At 40.8% G+C, this 19,240-nt stretch overlaps 1 protein-coding gene across 2 annotated transcripts in view; it reads left to right on the forward strand.

The window, feature by feature from the left end:
* Positions 1-6,079: 6,079 nt before the first annotated feature.
* SACS (sacsin molecular chaperone) overlaps positions 6,080-19,240 on the forward strand; it is a 57,987-nt gene continuing 44,826 nt past the window's right edge. For both annotated transcript variants that reach the window (XM_085555573.1, XM_015852084.3), the window contains exon 1: positions 6,080-6,279. The gene's annotated coding sequence lies outside the window, so the exon portion shown is untranslated. The remainder of the gene's footprint in view (positions 6,280-19,240) is intronic.

Consider the following 19,240-nt stretch of genomic DNA (forward strand, 5'->3'; position numbering starts at 1 on the left):
ATATATATTTTGGAACACAATATGTAGGATTATGTGAAAATCAAATATATAGATTTCATAAACTTAAGCTGTATCTTGTACATTATTTCACTGTTTATTACAATAATAGATCTTTTCTCTGACTGCAGGATGGAGGCAGTGTGGGCTCAGTGGGAGTGCAGTCTGACTATTGCTGCTAGTTTGTCTTCAAGACCCATTTTAATAGCCTTCCTAGGTATTAGCTAGGTATTAATACCCTAGGTATTAGCTAGCACTACTGAGAGGAAATATTTTATCCTCATGAAGGAAATACCCTTTTGTAAATAAGCCGAGCCTGGATGTAGCACAGCTCTCAGATGGTTGCTGGAGAACATTCTGCAAGTTCTACTCATTCTCCATTTTTCAAACACTTCCACAAATCCCTGCTGCAGTAAACAAAGAAAATAAGCTCATAGCAGGAAAAGCTGAATCATTATTTGCATTTCTGTTCAACACAAAAGAGGTCATGCTGGCATCCTTCCAGACAGAAACTACACAGAGCGGCCACCTTAAAGTGAAGAATGTAGAAAAGGTTAAAAAGGGAATAAATGAAATGAGGAGTAAGAGTTTAATGAGGCCAAATGCCTCTCCTGGGCATTTTCAGCGAGAAATTCATTAAAGAGCTCGGGAATTAAATGCCTGAAAGATATGACTGCCATCTACAAGAAGGGTCATAAGGAGGATCTGAGGAACTACAGGCCCATCAGCCTGACCGCAGTGCAGGAAACATTATGGATCATCTTGTGTGAGATCACATGGCACGTGTGGGACAACGAGGAGGTCAGGCCTGATCAGTAGGGGTTCATGAATGTTGTCAGTGTAATTTGTGCCTCTCATACATAAACGTAGAGCAGCAGCATATAAAGATACTGGAAATCCTATCTGTTCAGATTCCCAAAGGGATTTTTAGTTCTTTGCCAAAGGCTTTTTAGGAGATGTATATACTTACAGGGTAAGACCGCATGGATAAGTGGATACAGATAGTTGAAAGTCAGAAAGTAGCAGTCAATAGTCAAAAATAGTCAATGTATGCTGTGGGAGATGGAGAGGTCAGCTCAGCCTCATCGAATATCGACTCACTGATAAGGAGGCTCTGGAAAGGAGGCAGAAGGTCTGAATAAACAGGGGTGTTTGGTACCTAGCCACAAGATAAGCTCTCTGCTTGTTATGGAATTTACTTGCTTTCTAGCCAATGGATTGTTAGTGGAAATGTACTGAATGCGCATGTTAGAACATAAAAGGCTTGCTTAAAGAATAAGCAATGATACACAAGATGATGCAGAAACACATCATGATCATGATCATCACAGCAATAAAGAAATCTTCCTGTCATGAGAACCTTGTGTTGTGTTGCTAACTCGCAAACATACACTACATACATTAATACATATTTGCAGTATATAGCATTTGTATGCATATATGTGCACTCCACCATGTTCCTAAGATGCAGTGCAGATGCAATGCTAAGTTTTGCACTCTGCTGAGCACTGCTGTCCCACTACCTGCTATGACATGGCTTCAGCTTCTGGTACACAGCTGCTTCATGTGTTCATGTGCTTCATGTTCATGTGGCCACTTTCCCACTGAACCTGTGCTGAGCTAACTGACTTTCATGGCCTTTTTACACTTACTGTGGAGTTTTGCCCATCAGTGTTGCCAGCATGAATAGTAGAAAAAGCCTGTATCCTGGATTTCAACACTTGGTGTTGAAACCAGCTCTTCAGTTCAGCTGTTCCCACCTATTTCTAGGACACAGAGAGGGCTGTGTGCATGTCAGTGGTTAATGCATCAAGTGCCCTCTGTAATGGGGTCAGTCAGGCTGCGTGGCTCCATCCGGGCTGTGTGCCATGGGCTGACAGAGCTGGCTTTTGCATTTTAGTGAGAGAGTGAATGCATCGTGATCATTGTTTTAATTTCCCTGCCTGGAGTTCTTACTTGATAATCCAGTCTTTTTATGACTTCTCCTATTCAGATGAGATATTAATTTTTCCATTGCTGCGGAGATACAAACACTAAATTTTTTTTCATATGATTCCATGAATACGTGAAACATGCATGTGTATGTTTTAATTATAAAACATATAGTTAATGAAAAAGAAGCAAAGAAACTTGTCAAGATAATCTTAGTTTGCATTCAAATACTGAGGAGCTGTACAGTTCCACAGTGTTGGTAGTATTGTCACAGCCTGGGCTGCCCACGTTCTGATCACACTGGCTGCAGAAGATCAGATTGGTGTTTTAATCATCCAAATGGTGATAGCTTGGCCCCACTGACATTATAGTCATTGCACAAACTGCCCAGGCAAGATGGTGTTTTAATTATCCTGAATCACGGTCTGGAAATATTTAATATTTCTTTAACTTGTCAGGTATGCCAAGATTTCTACCTTAGATACCATCAACTGTAAAATACAGGAAGCACCATTTTGATTTAAGAGAGTATCAGACTTGAGAGCTTAGGAGTGTTTGCACTCACTGTATTGAATATTGTCTCTTTCCCATCATTCTCTCTCTATCTCTCTCTCATTTTATTTATTTTTTTTCTTTTTAAACATTTCTTTCCCTCCTTCCACTTTAAACCTCACGTGAGTCACTTGGACCACACTGTGGTGGAATGTTTGTTGATCCAGGCATTACAATATTGTGTGATCTTAGGACAACAACTAACTAACACAGCCCCAGATATTTAACTTCATATCATAGAGTCACAGAATCAGAGGCCTGTAGAGATCGGAGGGGACCTCGAGAGATCATCAAGTCCAACCCCCCTGCTAAAGCAGATTTCCCACAGCAAGACACACAGGTAAATATGTTAGAAAACTTTTCTTTTTCAACTGATACTTTAAAAAATCAATTCAGATCATCACCAGTCCTATTTATTGTTACATGTCTTTCATCAGTTATCTGCTTAACACTCATCTGCTTCAACAGCTTCTTCACTGCTACACAGCGCACATCACTGGCAGATGGAATTAGCAGGAAGGTTTAATAGCCAAGCCTCATTTTAGTCCAGCTTTACTTTAGTCTGGGAATGCATGGTGTTGGGAAGACTGATTTGGAGGAAATTGCCAGTTTTCCTGTGACAGCTTAGAAGTGTGACCTTGCAGTGCCTGGAAATCTTAATCAAATAGTTTATGATTTTGAGCTCTCATTACAAAATAAAGAATGTGGTTAGGATATTGAATTTTGCATCATATTCCACATAACAGCTAGGACACCTCTTCTAAGATTTTCCATAAAGTCAAAGAAGTTAAAGCTCCCTCATAACAGCTGAACTGGGTCTGTCACAGAAATTAAACACACAGTGATTTGAGGAGGATTTCAGCTCACCTCACTCAGGCGCCCGGGCTGTGTGTGGATGATGAAACTCTGTGCTCAGCATGGAGAGCTTTGCAGTGGCACGGGGGCTGAGCATGGACATGTAGTCTGGAATTCCGGCTCTCCCCAAGTCATTAAGGGAGAAGGAAGATGAAATGTGAAAAGTAGAGAAGAATGGTCCTGACAGGGTACTTTTGTGAGCCATTAGCAATGTGGGCAGTCCCTGCAAGCAACTGCCTGCACTCTGTCTATGTCCAAACTTATGCCAGATGAAATGGCATCAGCCACTCTTCTAGTCTGATTATGATTTCCACAGCTGGGATGGTGAATTCATCAATTAAATGTCTATTGTTGCCTTTGTTTCAGAATGTCCCTGGAGGGGAAATTCAACCTTCACCTGCTTCCCACCAGGAAGCCCAGCTGCTTCTGCAGCCCCAGCTTCCAGACAGAAGGCTGCCTAGGCTCCTTTGTAGGAAGATCCTTTATAAACAGTTCTCAGACCTTTTCTTTCTTTCTTTTTTCTTTTATTTTTTAAATTTTATTTTTTTATTTTTTTATTTTTTTATTTTTTTTCCCTGTAGAAAGTGAATTTTTAAGGAGGGATGTGATTCAGAAAGGATTTAAGCAATCCATGAGAGTGTGCATGCTAAACATTCTCAATGTTTTCTTCCCCCATTGCCTCTTCTCACTATCATGCTTTCCTTGGCTCCATTCCCAGCTCCACAAGGACTCTTTTTCCTTATGGTGTCTAACACTGATGCAAAGATGCCATTGATGCCACCCCACTGCCCTGCATAGCTGATGCCATCACTGACCTGAATGGCTGTGGCCTAGGTGTGTGCCTCACTTGTAGCCAGGCCATATGCCCAGCATGCCATCGCAACAGAAGCAAGACCCTGAGCAGCTAAACTTAGGAGTGAGATGACAGCTGGATGAGATCATTGTGCTGTAGGAGCTTATCCAGCGGCCTAATGCTTTGGAGGCTGGCATGGCATGTTTTCGTGGCCAAACAGTCTAGTCTGCCTGGTTACAATGCCCTTTTGTTTACTTGAACTCTGAGAGGATTTCATACAGTGATCAGGGAGAACTTTGGTAGAGCTGAGATGTAATCACCAGGAAAATATGTTTTCCCTCGTCTCTGTGCAACAAAATGCAACAGGGTAAGGCCAAATTTCATGTTTACTTATGTTCAGCACCTCTTGACCTTCATAAACAGGGCTGTACCTGTGAGGATGCTGGCCTGGTAAGCTGATTGTATGTAAACTCCAAGCGTTATGGTAACACTTAATTTCACTTCCTATTGGAAATACTTTTACAAGAAACATTAAGGAAAAGTTCCTTAAGAGACTGCTATCCTTTAATAAAACCCTGCAAATACTCCTTAGTGTTTGCAGCATTGCTTTAACCTTCAACGTGATAGAAGTCAGCCTCAGCTTCTTGGCAGGAAAACAGGTCTTTTTTAAGCAAAAGCAGCAGAGTCATAGTAAAGTCCACGAGTTCTTTAAGGAGGAGCCCTCTGCCTGTACAAAGCTGCAATACTGTTGTTTTCCTCCTCTCAGTGGCTGTTTTCTGCACCTTTGCAGATATTACTCCGTAGACAAATGAGTTCTGGTTTATCTTGCTGTGGCCAAGGACTGCAGAGGGAGTTAGAGCACCAGGCTCCCTAGAAATCCCCAGTTTCATACTTAATGTGAGTCCTGAAACCTCTGTGATGTGCTACATTAGTATAATATTTTAAAGGGAAATGGAAAGAAATTGTTTGTGTTTCTGGCAGTGGGTTGCTGGGCCACGGGCATGGATACCACTCTGCACTGACATGTGGAACACCAAACAGCAGGGCTGGCAAGATTAGAAGAGCATTCAGAGTTATCTCAGTTTCCCTTGGAGGACAATCTGATACCTTAACATGGGTGACTGGCAAGTGAGAGAACAAAAAACAAAACAAAAAAACCAACACAACAAAACACCTTAGAAATGCTGTAAATAGTACAAACTTCATTTCCATTCAAGCTCATGTCTGAGAGCCCAGAGGCTTCTGAGGTCTGCTTTATGAACTGGAGAGGAATAAGAATTGGAATGCAAAGTACATAAGGAGCTAAGCTTTAAAATGTGTAAATGATTCAAAATGCCCCAACACAATAAAGAGAGAGCAAACTCAGGGCACTGCTGGTAATACACAGAATTCTGAGTCTTGATGTAATCGATGCTGAAGAAACCAACTTGGGGAGTCCTAAAGAGCACAAGCATTGCACACTTCTGCAGAATAAAGGGGTCCAAAGCAGAATAGCTATGGTGATTCCTAAGGCTGCTCCACAGACAAAAGGTTTTCAGGGGGACAAATTGTGACCATTTTAAGTATAACACACACCTCTAACACAGCAGAACAGCTCAAAAATGAAATCAATAAAGAATGTGGCATTTCTGCCGCATGAACTGAGAAATAAAAAAGCAGAAAGTGGAGAAATTGAGCAGCAAAATGGTGGCAGTAGATGAGAATGGAACAAAAGAGAACAAAACTCCAAGTTAGCTGTGCTACAGGATGTATTTGCTTCAATTACGAGGTATGCCACGAGTGTTGGCAGTCTGTATCTGTAATATCGTCCTGTATTAGTCAACTCCCCCATGCCTGCAGTTTGCATTGTGCTGCTGAAACATGAGGTCGGATCATATCTCTTTAAAAGAAAAAAAGCAAAACCCAGGCTGGGAAGGGGGAGCCAGAGCTCTGCTGCATTGGGCTGCTCCCAGACACAGAGGCTGCAGCAGTGGTCACGCATCCCTCCGCAGCTTGCTGATTTTGCAAGAGGAGGAAGAAGGATCATTTTGCGGTCCAGATGCTGTCAAACACAAGCAACCAGTGGAAGAAATGGCACAATGAGCAGACAAGCATGTGGAAGCAGTTTATGAAGGAATAGTTAAACACACAGCTTTGTCCCAGCCGATGCTGTAAGTATGAGCTCAATTGCAGATCCAGCGGTCTCTGTATCTTTCTGTGGGAGATGTTTTACGGGCATCCTGATGCTTTGGGAGGTATTTCACTGATATTGTGGTGCTTTTAGCACTCACATAATAGTGCATCGAGCCAAATAGCAGCATTTCCTGCATCTTGACAGGGTTTTCGGGTGACTCATGAGCTGCAGTACGCTGGCAGGGTGGGTGAAACATAGGGCTCTGCATAGGAACATGTTCTCTGTTCCGGATGGCTCACCCGGGCTCCCCGCTGCAGCCGTGCAGTGCTGCAGTACCACCCTGTTTCTGCACCGGCCTTTGGAGCTCAGTGCTGCCTTCAGGCACAGGGGGACACAGTACATTATTTCATGCTACAGTGGCTGACCTAATTTTCAGAAATCTAACAATTATTCATTATGCAACCTTACTTCGCACACAGTGCCCTGTTCTTAATTTTCCTTATGTATGCAGTTGTAGAAAGCGTATGAAATTCCAAGAGCTTAACATGGTACCTTTGGGAGGCTGGATCCTAATGCAGCTCTATGAGTGCGCCAAGTATGATTATTATTCACAGGAATGAACATTTTCCTGCCTTTTGTTCTCTCTCTAGCTGAGGTAGATATATGCTTTTTTAAATGCAAACATTTGTTCTTATGGAAATGCAGTGTTTTGTTTCCTGGCAGATGATTTGATACCTTTTGTTCCCCATCTGCTCCCAGGACCTAAATCAAGCTTTAGATTTGGCTTTAGTGCCGGCTTTCAAATCAAATTCAGAAAGCAAAAGCTGTGGGCAAGTTTATTGCAATCTGTTTCTGAGGAAATTGTTTGGTATCCAGGCTTTTTTTTAATTATTATTTTTTCATTACAGTTAAAATTGTCTGTGCAGCAGTGTGAAAAACTAAGTCATGAGTATCTTCCTCATTCTTTATAAGAATATTGTTTCTGCTTTAATCTGCCTGAGTATGTGTAGGGCTGTGCTGAGTTGTTCATAAGCGAAGATTTCCATCTTTTTGATGGCCCCTGCAGCTGTACGTTGGTACTCACCAGCTGCTGCAGGACCCCCAGGGAGATCTCACTCCAGCATCAGGGAGGTGGCAGAAGGGGGGGATGTGCTGAGCAGCCCTGCTGGCGTGTCAGGGAGGGTGAGTAGGTGATGTAAGGAGTCATCATCTTCTGTGCATCTCTTCTGGGACCTGGCAGAGCCGCTGATGCTGGGAAGTAAATACTCTCTTCTGACCCTGTCATGCTGGGGACATGCCGCCCATTCACTGAGAAACCCACAGGGATCTTTTCTCATCGGTGCTCTCGGTGTTGTCCTCACCTCACAGCTCTGTGACAATTCATTTGCAAAGCAAATTCTTATTGCTTGCTAACCAAAACTGAATTATAAGAGGCCCAGTTTAGCCCTTAATTAGCTTATTGAAAAACATCATTACCTAAGGAGTGGCCAGAAGGAAATGTGAATACTGAGGCTGTGGCATTGCCAGTGTTTGCTCTTGTCCCTTTCGTTCCTATGCAAGGATTGTCACCAACACTATGTAGCATCTCTGGTTAGAAATAGAATTTTCAAAGATGAAGAGAGTAATCGTTTGCTTTGTCATTGTGCAGGTTATACGAATACAAACAGAATACAAAAAGCCAGTCCCACGTAGAGAATTTCTGTTCCCACAGAAAACGTGCAGGACCATGACATAATTTAATTAGATAAAATTGTTTTATAGGCTGCTTACTGTTGTGTGAAGGCAGTGGGAAAAGTTCAGCTCCTGTGTACTTCCATTGTTTTCAGTAGAATTACACTGGGGTGGACTTGGCATTTTTGGGGCCAACTGGAAAAGCATTTCTTTCTCTGAACCTTTTACTTGATTGTTTTCCAGCTTCTCAGACATGAATTTTTATGGACTTCAGGGCAACAGGCCAAGATTCATACAAAAATAAAACGAAGGACCTCAGATGCCCAAGATCATGCTTGCTTGAGGCTCCATGTAGTCAGTGGAAGCACAGGAGCGATTCCCAGAAAACTGACAGACCACATACCTAAAATGAGCTAGAGGTCATTGCGCTCACAGTGACCGGGGCTTTGAAACAACTGCATTACATTTTACATTAAAGTATATGATAGTGTAGGTTTTTGTAATCCAAATGCGCTTTTTCTTGAAGAAATTTTACATTAAGTGTCTAGCTGCCCAGTTTGTTTAAACTCTTAGGATAATGCACAGAAATGGAAATGCATTAAATGGAAATTAATGGAAATGCATTTTCCATCACTTTCTTAAGTATGCATGTCAGATTTCCAAGTATTTGATATTTGGGAAGATTTAATCTTTGTAGAAATAAGTATTGAATTGTTCAGCAGTAATTTTTGTTACTTATGCAGTCCAGCAATTACTTCTGCCTCAACTAAGAAATACAAGGTGCATGTTAATTTGTTGCAGCAGCTTTTTTTCTGTTACTCATATTCCAGTTTTTCACATCACTGTGTTACTAATGGCTATACATGCATTTTGGCTGTCTTGAACTAAATCTTTAAACAAAGTGGTCTAATTTATTAGCACTTTCCTAGTTTTTTTGGCCATTTCAACAGTTATTCTTTGGAATTTTTATCCAGAGCTGTGTAAGGAAGATTTCAGTCTGTCTATGAAGACCTAAATGTAGCCATGCACAAAAAACCCTACAATCTTTAAGTTGGCCCAGAAATAAATGAGGCTTAACTGTTTTCCTTAAGCTTACCTATAGAAATTTTCTCCACCAAGATGAAACCAAAATAGATGGGTGATGATTACACTCAGGACATGGTGGAACAGCTGTTGTGAGCTTCTCTGGTGACCTCTCAGGAGGGGATGAATATGCATAGGCTCCTCTTACCTGTAAGGTTCAGCAACTTTTTCCTTACAGAGAGTATATCTAGTTGCATAACACAGAATCATTGAATTGCAGGGGTTGGAAGGGACCTCAAGAGATCATCGAGTCCAACCCCCTGCTAAAGCAGCTTCCCTACAGTAGGTCATGCAGGTAGGTGTCCAGATGGGTCTTAACTGTCTCCATAGAAGGAGGCTGCACAACTTCTCTGGGCAGCCTGTTCCAGTTCTCCATCACCCTTACCATAAAGTTCGTCCATATATTGGTATGGAACTTCTACATTCCAGTTTTAGGCCATATCTCCTGAGGCCGTATTTCACCTATCTGAAATGAGACAGATGGCAGAAAATAGCTAAGGCCTGAGTTTATCCCTGGGCATCCACAAAGAAGGAAATAGTAATGTTAGTATTTACATTACCAGTTTTAGTTAAAGCTTTTATTGAAGTAGCTTATGCCTCATGTAATTATTTTAGGATGAGCTAATATGCCTGGCTGCATATTTGCTAGTTATATGTGGTACATGCTGAAGCTTTGCGACATTAACATAAAAATCACATTCACGTTTTAACCAGTGTAAACTGAGATCTTCGAGAACATGACAGCAGGTTCAGAGTGGTCTGGTATGCTTTACAAGCAGGCACCAGCTGTCGTCTTCTTGCATAAAATCACACTATGAAAAAGCTGCAAATGTCAGGAGATGTCTGGAAACCCCATGGGACAGGAGGAGGATTGGAGCTTTGTGCTCTCAATCCTTTCCGTTACCACTTGCGCTTCCCCCATAAACTGCCCCATCTGAATCTTTCCTTTTTTAATTCTTTCTTCCATATAATTGTTTTTCTCCCTCTCAGGCCAACTGCTGCATGAATTACCACTTCTGATCTACCGTCATTATTTTTTGTAACGGCAGTAGCCCTGTCCTGCCTCAGTTCCCAAACAGCATCTCACATTTCTCCTATTCCCCGAGGTTGGATTTGGAGGCACTGACCATACCTGGGCTGCAAAATAAGAAAGACAGGGAAGAGAAACCTGCCCAAGCCCTTAGTAATCTCCTTTGTGCTTGGTGGCACAGCCAAGCTCATGCCTAGACTGGGACCAGCGTGAGCATATTGAGCCATGGTCTCTGGCAAGACCTGTTCATTGACAAGAGACAGAGCAGGTGGTGTGCTGTAAGGTGATCTTTGCACTGTAGAGTGATGTGGACCCTTTTCAGGCACTAACAAGTAATTCTGACCTTGTCATGTTCATGTTGGTCTGGCACCGGAAGCCTGTCTCCTGATATAGGCTTTGGCTAGGCCAGCAGTCCTGTGCCCACAACAGTGCTGATCCACTAGAACAAAGCAGACTTCAGAGCTGAAGAACTTAAAGTGATTTTTAGTTTGCTCTGGACAGATGTAGGTCTGTCAGTGTTGAACACACCCCTTTAAATTGTATTGGTTGTTTGATGTTTATCCAGCATTTGTATATGTACACATTGGGACTTCCTCCAAACAACAGTCAAGTCATCAGCTTGGGACATACACAATTATATGCAATAAACTATTTGGCTATATATGTTACAGAGCACTCTACTGCAGAAAAATGGATTATTAGACCTGAAAGGGCTTTTTCATCTTTCCTAAAAGCCACAAAAAGTGATTTATTTCATTTTCTCATGAGCTCTGATGAGGATGATGTCAGCCAAGTTGTATGTGCTCTGTGTTATAAATAATAAATGAGAATGACCACATCTCTTTCTCTAATGCATTAGTGTTATAGCTGGATGTAAAAGGCAGCAGCCTGCTCTATATGGGAGATAATGGAATTGCTCTGATGTGACTGAAAGTATTGATCTTGGGGGCTCCTGCCTGACACCCTATGTCTCAATCTCTATCATCTCCCTTACCATGTTGTAAAACCACAAAACACCTGGAAATAGGAGAACAGAGTCCATGTTCTTTTTGGTCTCTAAAATTTAGAATATACAAATCTTCTAAAAAGCCTTTCAGTGGACCTTCGATCCTTAGTTATTAATTTAACAACTCCAATCTGAAATACACTTCTCTTTTCCTTCTTCCTTTCTCCTGCAGTACTTGCAGAGAGAGCTTTGTTGTTGTAAGCTTCTCATTAATCATAATTTTCACTAATAGGCTGCTGCTTAATCAACTAGTTCCAACCACTCTGCAAACACTCATGGATGCTTCTTTATGATACTCCTGTAGCTTAATATAGTTGCTTGTGAATAATGCTATTTCTGTTTCGTGTGCTAAAAGATTCCTGCTCATTTCCATCTTTCACCATTCTAACATTCTTAATTAGGAAAAACAGCACTGAAATGACTGCTTAGAAAACAAAATATCTAATTGGGCATGTTGTGAAGCAACAGGAGTAATGGAAGAGATGTCAAATCTTGTGCATGCCAAATCTTGGCAGAGCTGTCCTAAGAATATTTTTAAACAACAGTTGTTGTCATGAATAACAGCTGCTAAACATGCTGTATTTCCATGCTTTCATACTGATTTGCAGCAACTGCAAAGGAGTTAACTATTCTCAGCTTTGAAAAAATTTTCTCCTCGCCATTTAAATCCTGAATCCAGCCAAGCCTGTGTATTAATTTTCTTGCTTCTGCAACATTTGGCATTCCCAGACGTAAATTTTCAGCATAGTGTGTCTCAGTTTAGAGATGAACCCTCCTGCTTACAGAGGAGATGTTCATATAGATAAATTATCTTGTTAAAAGCATGCTAGTCAGACAGAAAATGCCACGCCATTTGTCTTCAGTTTTGGCTGACAAATGGCACAGATGGCTGTCATACTCTGTCCATACTTCTTTAAGCATGTCCTGATCTTAAGAGCCTCTTCCAGCTGCATTTAAATAGGAGCCAGCTTAGAGGGCCAGGAGAGAAGGCAGTAAGTGTGTTTACTTCTGATTAACATCAGTAACTGAAAATAAAGTTCAGCCCTGTAACAATTGCTTTAGGGGGGTTTATCAGTTGGCCTAAAAAAATACTCTGTGTCAGGTAGATGAGCAGCACTATGAGTCACAGTGTCTTGGAATCATCATGGTTAGAAAAGACCTCCAAGATCTTCTTGGTGCCTTTCTCACTACTGTGTCCATTGCTGAAGACACTCTTTTTACTCTGCAGAAACATTTTATTGCCTGTAATGTGGAACTGTATTGCAGGAGGAACACGATGCTACCTGCAAGTCATTCCCTGTATTTTCTTAGTGATTTCCTTTGTCCTTAACAGGAGTAGTGAAGGTATACAGCATTAAAACTGTGAGAGTAACTTTATGCTACAAAAGTAGGATTTTTGTGCAACTTCACTGTCATTACTTCAGGCCTTTTTGACCTAAAAAGGGCCCTCCCCCAAACGTTTCAAGAGTACAGGATTGCCACATGGAGTAGAGAGTCCCTACCAACTGGTGCTAATGGGTAGGAAATTGTAGATGGCTTTATTTTCTCCATGCTTTTCTGCATTACTGTTTCGTCAAAAATATCCTATAGAACTCTATTTAGGTAATAAAGTATGAAAAGTAGTCAGTCTTTTAGCCATTCAGGTGTTCTGGCAAGTCTGTAACTTGTAACAAGTATTGTACTATGTTTCTAGGCTAGGCATTAGGTACTGCGACTCTTGTTATCTGGGAACTGTGAATGACTGTCCTAGGAAATTTCCAAGACAATTAGAAAGTCTCTGCAGTTCAAAAAGGCCAAGGAACATTTTACTTGTCTGCTATAACACCTAAATATCTAAATACCAAGTACTAACCACTCATACTGGTCAAACGTTAGGCATACGTTGTGGTAAATCTGATGTTATGTGCTTGGCCTTGATAGTTTTGTCTCTGAGGCAGCCAGACTCCAGAGCACTTCAGAGAGGGAGGATGGCACTGAAGAGGGCTTCTCCTTTGTTTCCACATGTAGCACTGGCTATCAGTGTAGGTTATATATATGTTCCGTAGGTCAGAACATAAATTAAAGGTCCTCATTTTGCAGCTGCGGCCTGTTCATTTAGATGGTGTTATGTGTTTGCAGACTGCTGCTGATTACTTGACTCCTTCTAACAGGTGCAGGTGAAGTACCCTTATCTTAGTTTTGATAATTTTCCGCAACTATAACAAGCAAATACCTACTACAAAATATTTAGCTTCCTGCTTGAAATCAGGCAGTCCTGTGCTATGTCTGGGCACAAGGCAAACACAACAAAATCAACATCAACATTGAAATTCCCTGCCAGCTGACTGGACAAACTTATCTATATTAGGTTACTAGATAATGTACTGAGCCTGCAATTTGTTCATATCATCATTCTCTAAAAGCCAGATCATCATATTACACACTGCTGTGGGAGTGATCTTCTGTTTTAGACTACACTAAAACATTTTTGACTTAATGCCAAAAAAAAAAAGCATCTGTTTTTGCTTTATACTCACACACTTCGCAAATTCGAGATGCATGAGTGAGCTCTCTTTTAAAATAAAGCTTTGTTGCCACCACTGAGGCATTCCCAAACTACAAATGGAAGATTATTTCATTTTATCCAGTTCTGAAGGAGAAATTGGGTATGTCTTCAGGTCAATGAACTCAGTTACCACCAGATAAGAGGGCAGATATAAATTTCAGTGTTGAGAGCTTTTCCCCACCTTTCCTAGCTGCCAGTTTCTAGATACTCAAATTTAGATGCTGTCAGCTTAGATGTCCCAAGTGATTTCCAGGGCTTGGCTGTGCACTGCTGGGTTGGAAAAGATCTCCAGGAACAGAGCAGTGCTCTGATGTCAGAGGCTGTGAGATCCTTCTTTGGATAAAAGCTGATCAGTCTCCAAAGCCAATACTTTACTCATTTCTACTCTTGGAAGGCTGCCTGGGAACCTCACTGCTTTTTTGATTCATTCACTATTCTGGGAAATTTAAACTTATGTATTTATATGCTCACATCCTCTAGTATTTTAAATAGCTCTTCTTTCCTATCCGTGCACATCCAGTTATTAGATTTTCAAAAAATAATCTTACCTGTACTCTGCTATCTTCTCTTTGATTCTGTCTGGGTAAACAGGACAGTTTCTCTTAGTCTCTGCTTAAAGGATAGGATTTTGATTCCCTTAGCTGTCCTTGTGGTGATGGAATCAGGCTTATTTTTTAAACTGTGAGGTGGCATCTTTCCTTGTATATGTTGATTGTTGATTGTTTTAAATTGATTGATCATTTTTGTCTGCTTTAGACATTTGAACATAGACAAATACTTAATTATTTGTTAACATCCAAAACAAACAATAACATAAATACATCATTCTAAATCTGCAAAATGCGTGTCAGGGTTACCAACAGACTTAACGCATTTGTTATGATAATCTTTTGTGTACAACACAGTAAAGTGCCTCTATGTGGCCACAGAGGATATCTGTTTTCCCTTGTATTTCAGAATCAAAATCAGAATGATTTTACTAATTCAAACAAAACACAATTAAAATAAAGATGAAGGGAAGGAAATCACTGGGGAAACTTGCTCCACTTTGGAGAACCATGTTGTCTCCACTCTGGACTGACCACTTCTGATCTTGTATTGCAGCTGGTATATTTATCCTGAAATGTATTTTCTGTACTAAAGCTTTGTTCCTATCCTGTCCTTGGTGTAGTTTCTCACCAGGGCCTCATGAGAAATAACTGATTGCCAGGTATTTCATGAACTCTTGTACAAGCAAGCCTGCACAGATCAATATGTTGCTGCCATGGGCGATGCAGACAAGCTCAGGTACCAGAAATTGTATTGCTGCCTTTAGCCCAGAGATAGCTATGAGACTAAATGCATACTGCTTTACAGAGAGCAGAACTTACCGATTAAGCTGGGTATCTCTAAATGGCATCAACTTTTGCAGTCAAGCCATAATCCATATTTATGCTATTTTTTTTTTTCCTCTGCTTAATAACCACATTGTTCCTATGTTCAGTTTGTTTGCTAATGCAGAGCTCTTCTAATTTCTGCACTGTGGTTTACAGATAGTCTCAGTTTCCTGTTTCACTGGAAAACTCATCAAATGGTTGAGAACTAACTCTCAGCAGGGCTAGTTCTCCTTCTTCTTGTCCTCCTGTGAGGCACCTACTGCTTTCACTTTCAGAGGAAAGATCCTCACACCTCTGGGTTTCTGGAGAGCAGCAGTTCTGATGAACATTTAAATGCTTGGCCTATTTTTGGCCAGCTTTTTTCTCCAGCTGTTAAGTGTTGCTCAGAAGTCACTCTGAAACATCCACATTGGGTATCTAAGATCACTTCATCAGAACTCAGGTAAGGGATTCTTTATGTATAGTTCAGCCACACAGTCCCAGACAGTTACTGTAGGATTATTTGAATACCACAGAATCTGACTGCAAATTTCCCGTGTTCCATGGTGTGGAGCAGTGGTGATCACAGCCTGATGTCCTCACATAATGTTGAGCTGTGTGGAGGTACCAGCTTTATAGTGAGAACCACGTGGCTATCAGCTATGCTTGCTGCAGCAGCTGCACTGCTGGGTTCTTGTGCTCTGTTTCGTCTGGTTTTGGAGCTACTTCACCGTTTACTGCTGCAGGCCATTGTTTTTTTTTTTTTTTCTCCTATTAAAACATAATACTGAGATCTAAACCAGCTGTAATTGATTTTTCATGCTTTTCTGAACTTCTCAAGAAATCACTGAGGAAATGTGAGTGTTGAACTAAAATGTTTTGGTTTCAATCTGCAAGAAAACTGCATAACTTAAATCTTTTATCTTGGTGATCACTTCCTTTTTGCAAACAGTTCTTGGTGTACTTGTTTAGGTAGACACGAACACATAACTTTCTGCACTGTCATCTGGCTTGTTATATGTGCTTGATTTAACGCATTACAAATACTCTCCTTGGAAGATGTGGGGAGATGGGGCCTAACGACTTTCAGAAACAGACTGGATCATTGAATTCATGGACTCACATATCACTGCCACATTGTTATTTTAGCTACCCCTCAAACATAGGCTCTTTGGAAAAATCCTGCTGTCTGTAGCAACTATCCTAGACAAATATGGTCCTCTGCTCTCTGTGGTTTATTTTTACAAATTTTTGGCATAAAAATAAGTCTTATTTGATTGGAGGAAATAGTCTTAAGTTGTGCCAGAGGAGATTTAGATTGGATTCCTTCTATACTACAAAACTGCAGTTATCTAGTTGCAGGCCCCATAGTCCCATATAATAGGTTGCTCTGGTAGGCATACATACAGATCTTGAATATCTCCACAGAAGGAGACTCCACTACCTCTCTGGGCACCCTTACCATAAAGAAGTTCTTTTGCATGTTAGTACAGAATTTCCTATGTGCAAGTTTTAGGCCTTTACATCTTGTAAAGATGATAGGTCACTATGCACCACCAAGAGCTTGGCTTCATCCATTTGCCTCCCACCTCCAATTAGAATTTAGTAGAAGCATATACCATATCACCTCTCAGTTTTCTTTCCCCCAAGCTGAACAGCCACAGGTGACTGAGCCTTTCCTCAAAAGGGAGATGCTCCAGGCCCCTTAACATCTTTATAGCCCTCTGCTGAACTTCTGCTAGGAGATCCTGGTCTTTTTTCAGAGGGGGAGCCCAAAACTGGACACAGAAGTCTAAATGTGGCCTTATCAGGGCAGAATAGAGGGAGAAGATCACCTCCCTAGACCTACTGGCCATGTTCTTTTTAATGGCCAGGATCCCATTGGCCTTCTTGGCCACAAAGGCACGCTGCTAGCTCATGGACAACCTGTTGTCCACCATGACATCCAGTTCTTTCCCTGCAGAGCTCCTCTCCAGCAAGTCATCCCCTAACCTGTACTGGTGCATGTGGTTATCCCTCCCCAGGTGCATGACTCTACACTTGCTGTTAAACCTCATCTGGTTCTTCCCTGCCCAACTCTCCAGTCTATCCAGGTCTTGTTGAATGGCAGCACAGCTTTCTGGTGTGTCAGCCACTCCTTCCAGCTGTGTATCATCAGCAAAATTACAGAGGTTAGACTTTATTCCTTTATTCAGGTCATTAGTGAAGTTGTTGAACAAGACCAGACCCAGCACCGACCCCTCTGGGGAACACCGCTAACAACAGGCCTCCAACCAGAGGCATTAATAATTAATTAGCATTAATAATATAATACCAGTAGCATCTATGGTGATGATGCCATCAACAGTACTAAAGAACTGACATTTTGGAATGCTTTTAGTTTACTCATAAAATTATATGTAAAAATGAAAGAATGAAACACCACATTTTGCACAATAATATAAATGCAGAAATGTATACTTGTGTGATGACACTGATTTATATTTACTGATGGCCCGGACTGCACATTTCAGTTACTGGGCTGCACCAAAGCTGTCAAGACAATAAACATATTAAAGGCACATCTACTCCACTGCCAGCATTTCTAGTTTGTTGGAATGTTATCATATTACAATGTATCAGGTCTGTCTCAAATTTCTACAGGACAGCTATCTCTGAGAAGCAACTTAGTATATTTTTGTCATACTTGCAGTTGTGTGCTAACCTTGAATTTAGTTTAACCTTTGATAGAAATGAATTTAAAACCCAGCTATTATACTATGCATACACAGGAACAATTTGCATTTAAGACATGCTTATTTTCTCAGATTATTTATTTATTTATTTATCTTCGACTCTTATCTGCTTTCTCAGGAATGTAAGCTCTATAAAAATCTGTTTCAGGATTTCTTTAATGCTCTATGAGTGAAACACTAGAGTTCAAATTTTCTGAGCAGTTACATATATCATTTTTCATAAAGTCTCACTTCTGTATAAATTACTGTAGGCTGTTCTGCATGTTTACCTTACTCTGTCCACAGTATCCAGCAGCGAGAGTTCTGAAGTTCACGTTAGAGTTCACGTTTTTGACATAGTGTGGAAGTTGTGTAGCTGCACAAAGAACTGCCAACCCATTTTGTGCTCATTTTTGCTGCAGCTAAGGATCTGGACTCATTCACCCCTATTGCATTGAGTAGGATTAAACTATGAGCATTAAACCTGTCATATGCTCCTGCCTAACAAATCCAGGAAAAGGAGGAAATTTAGTAAAACAGTGGGGCCATTCTGCATTTACAATGGCATGTAGGAGATTAGAAATTAGCTCTGAGGTGACCTCATAATACCTGAGATTGGAGATTAGACCTCAGGAAAACGTGGTTTTGCATCTGCTAGCACTGATTTATGAGCCTTCACTTTTGCCAGATATCTTAGCTTTTTTCCTTTTAAAGTGATGCATTTTATGTTCATGAGCTTAATACACAGGAGTGAAAGTTTTTAGCATGTGTAACAGTGCCTATCTGCCTGTATTTGCTGTTAAAATCATTCTTGGTGGAATCAAGCTGGATGTCACGTTCATGGGATATGATTAAATTGTACATTCTTCATTCAGTTTACACATCACTAGCAAAGCATTTTTGAAGGAGAAAGAAACATTATTATTAAAAAAAAAAAAGTGCTTTTCTTGCATTTCCTTTACTTGTGGACTCTTTATTCTCATTATGCTGTAGGCAAAACTAAGCATTTATTAAGCATTGTGATAGGACCCCTACCTATGGCTTCATATCTACAACTAATTGCAGGCATTTGTAGAACTGAAGATTGTTTTTACAGATTGACTACTAAACATCTTCTCTTCTCCAAAATTCAAATAAAGACAAAATTCTCCAGTAAAATTTGTTTCCTTTTAAAAGCTAATGAATTCTGTCATAGAAAACTGAAGTAGGCAATGTTTGTAACTGTATTTTTTTTTTTCTAGGGGAGAGGCATGGTTGTGTTTATACTAATGAATTAAATGAATGGTGTCAGACATTGGGGCTGAGTATGATGTGAAGTTACCAGGTAGCCTACATGGCAACTTCAGGCAGTGAAGAAGAGTAAGGTCAGGAAGTCAGTGTGCCAGGGTCTTTTGATGCCTGTCTGACAGCCAATTTGTCTCTCTTTCTTACCATGTGAGACAACATGGAGATGAATTTGTCAGAGTCTTTCTAGGAGTGTAAAATGATCTGGTAGCAAACTGATAATGCCAAGTGGTCACATCCATGCAGGCAAGGCCAAGTTCCGTCAAGGACTATCAGAATGATTTGCCAAGGTAGAGATGTCACTTCACAT

Source organism: Coturnix japonica, chromosome 1 (assembly GCF_054131305.1).
Source record: "Coturnix japonica strain WE chromosome 1, WE-NBRP24, whole genome shotgun sequence".
Classification (NCBI taxonomy): domain Eukaryota; kingdom Metazoa; phylum Chordata; class Aves; order Galliformes; family Phasianidae; genus Coturnix; species Coturnix japonica.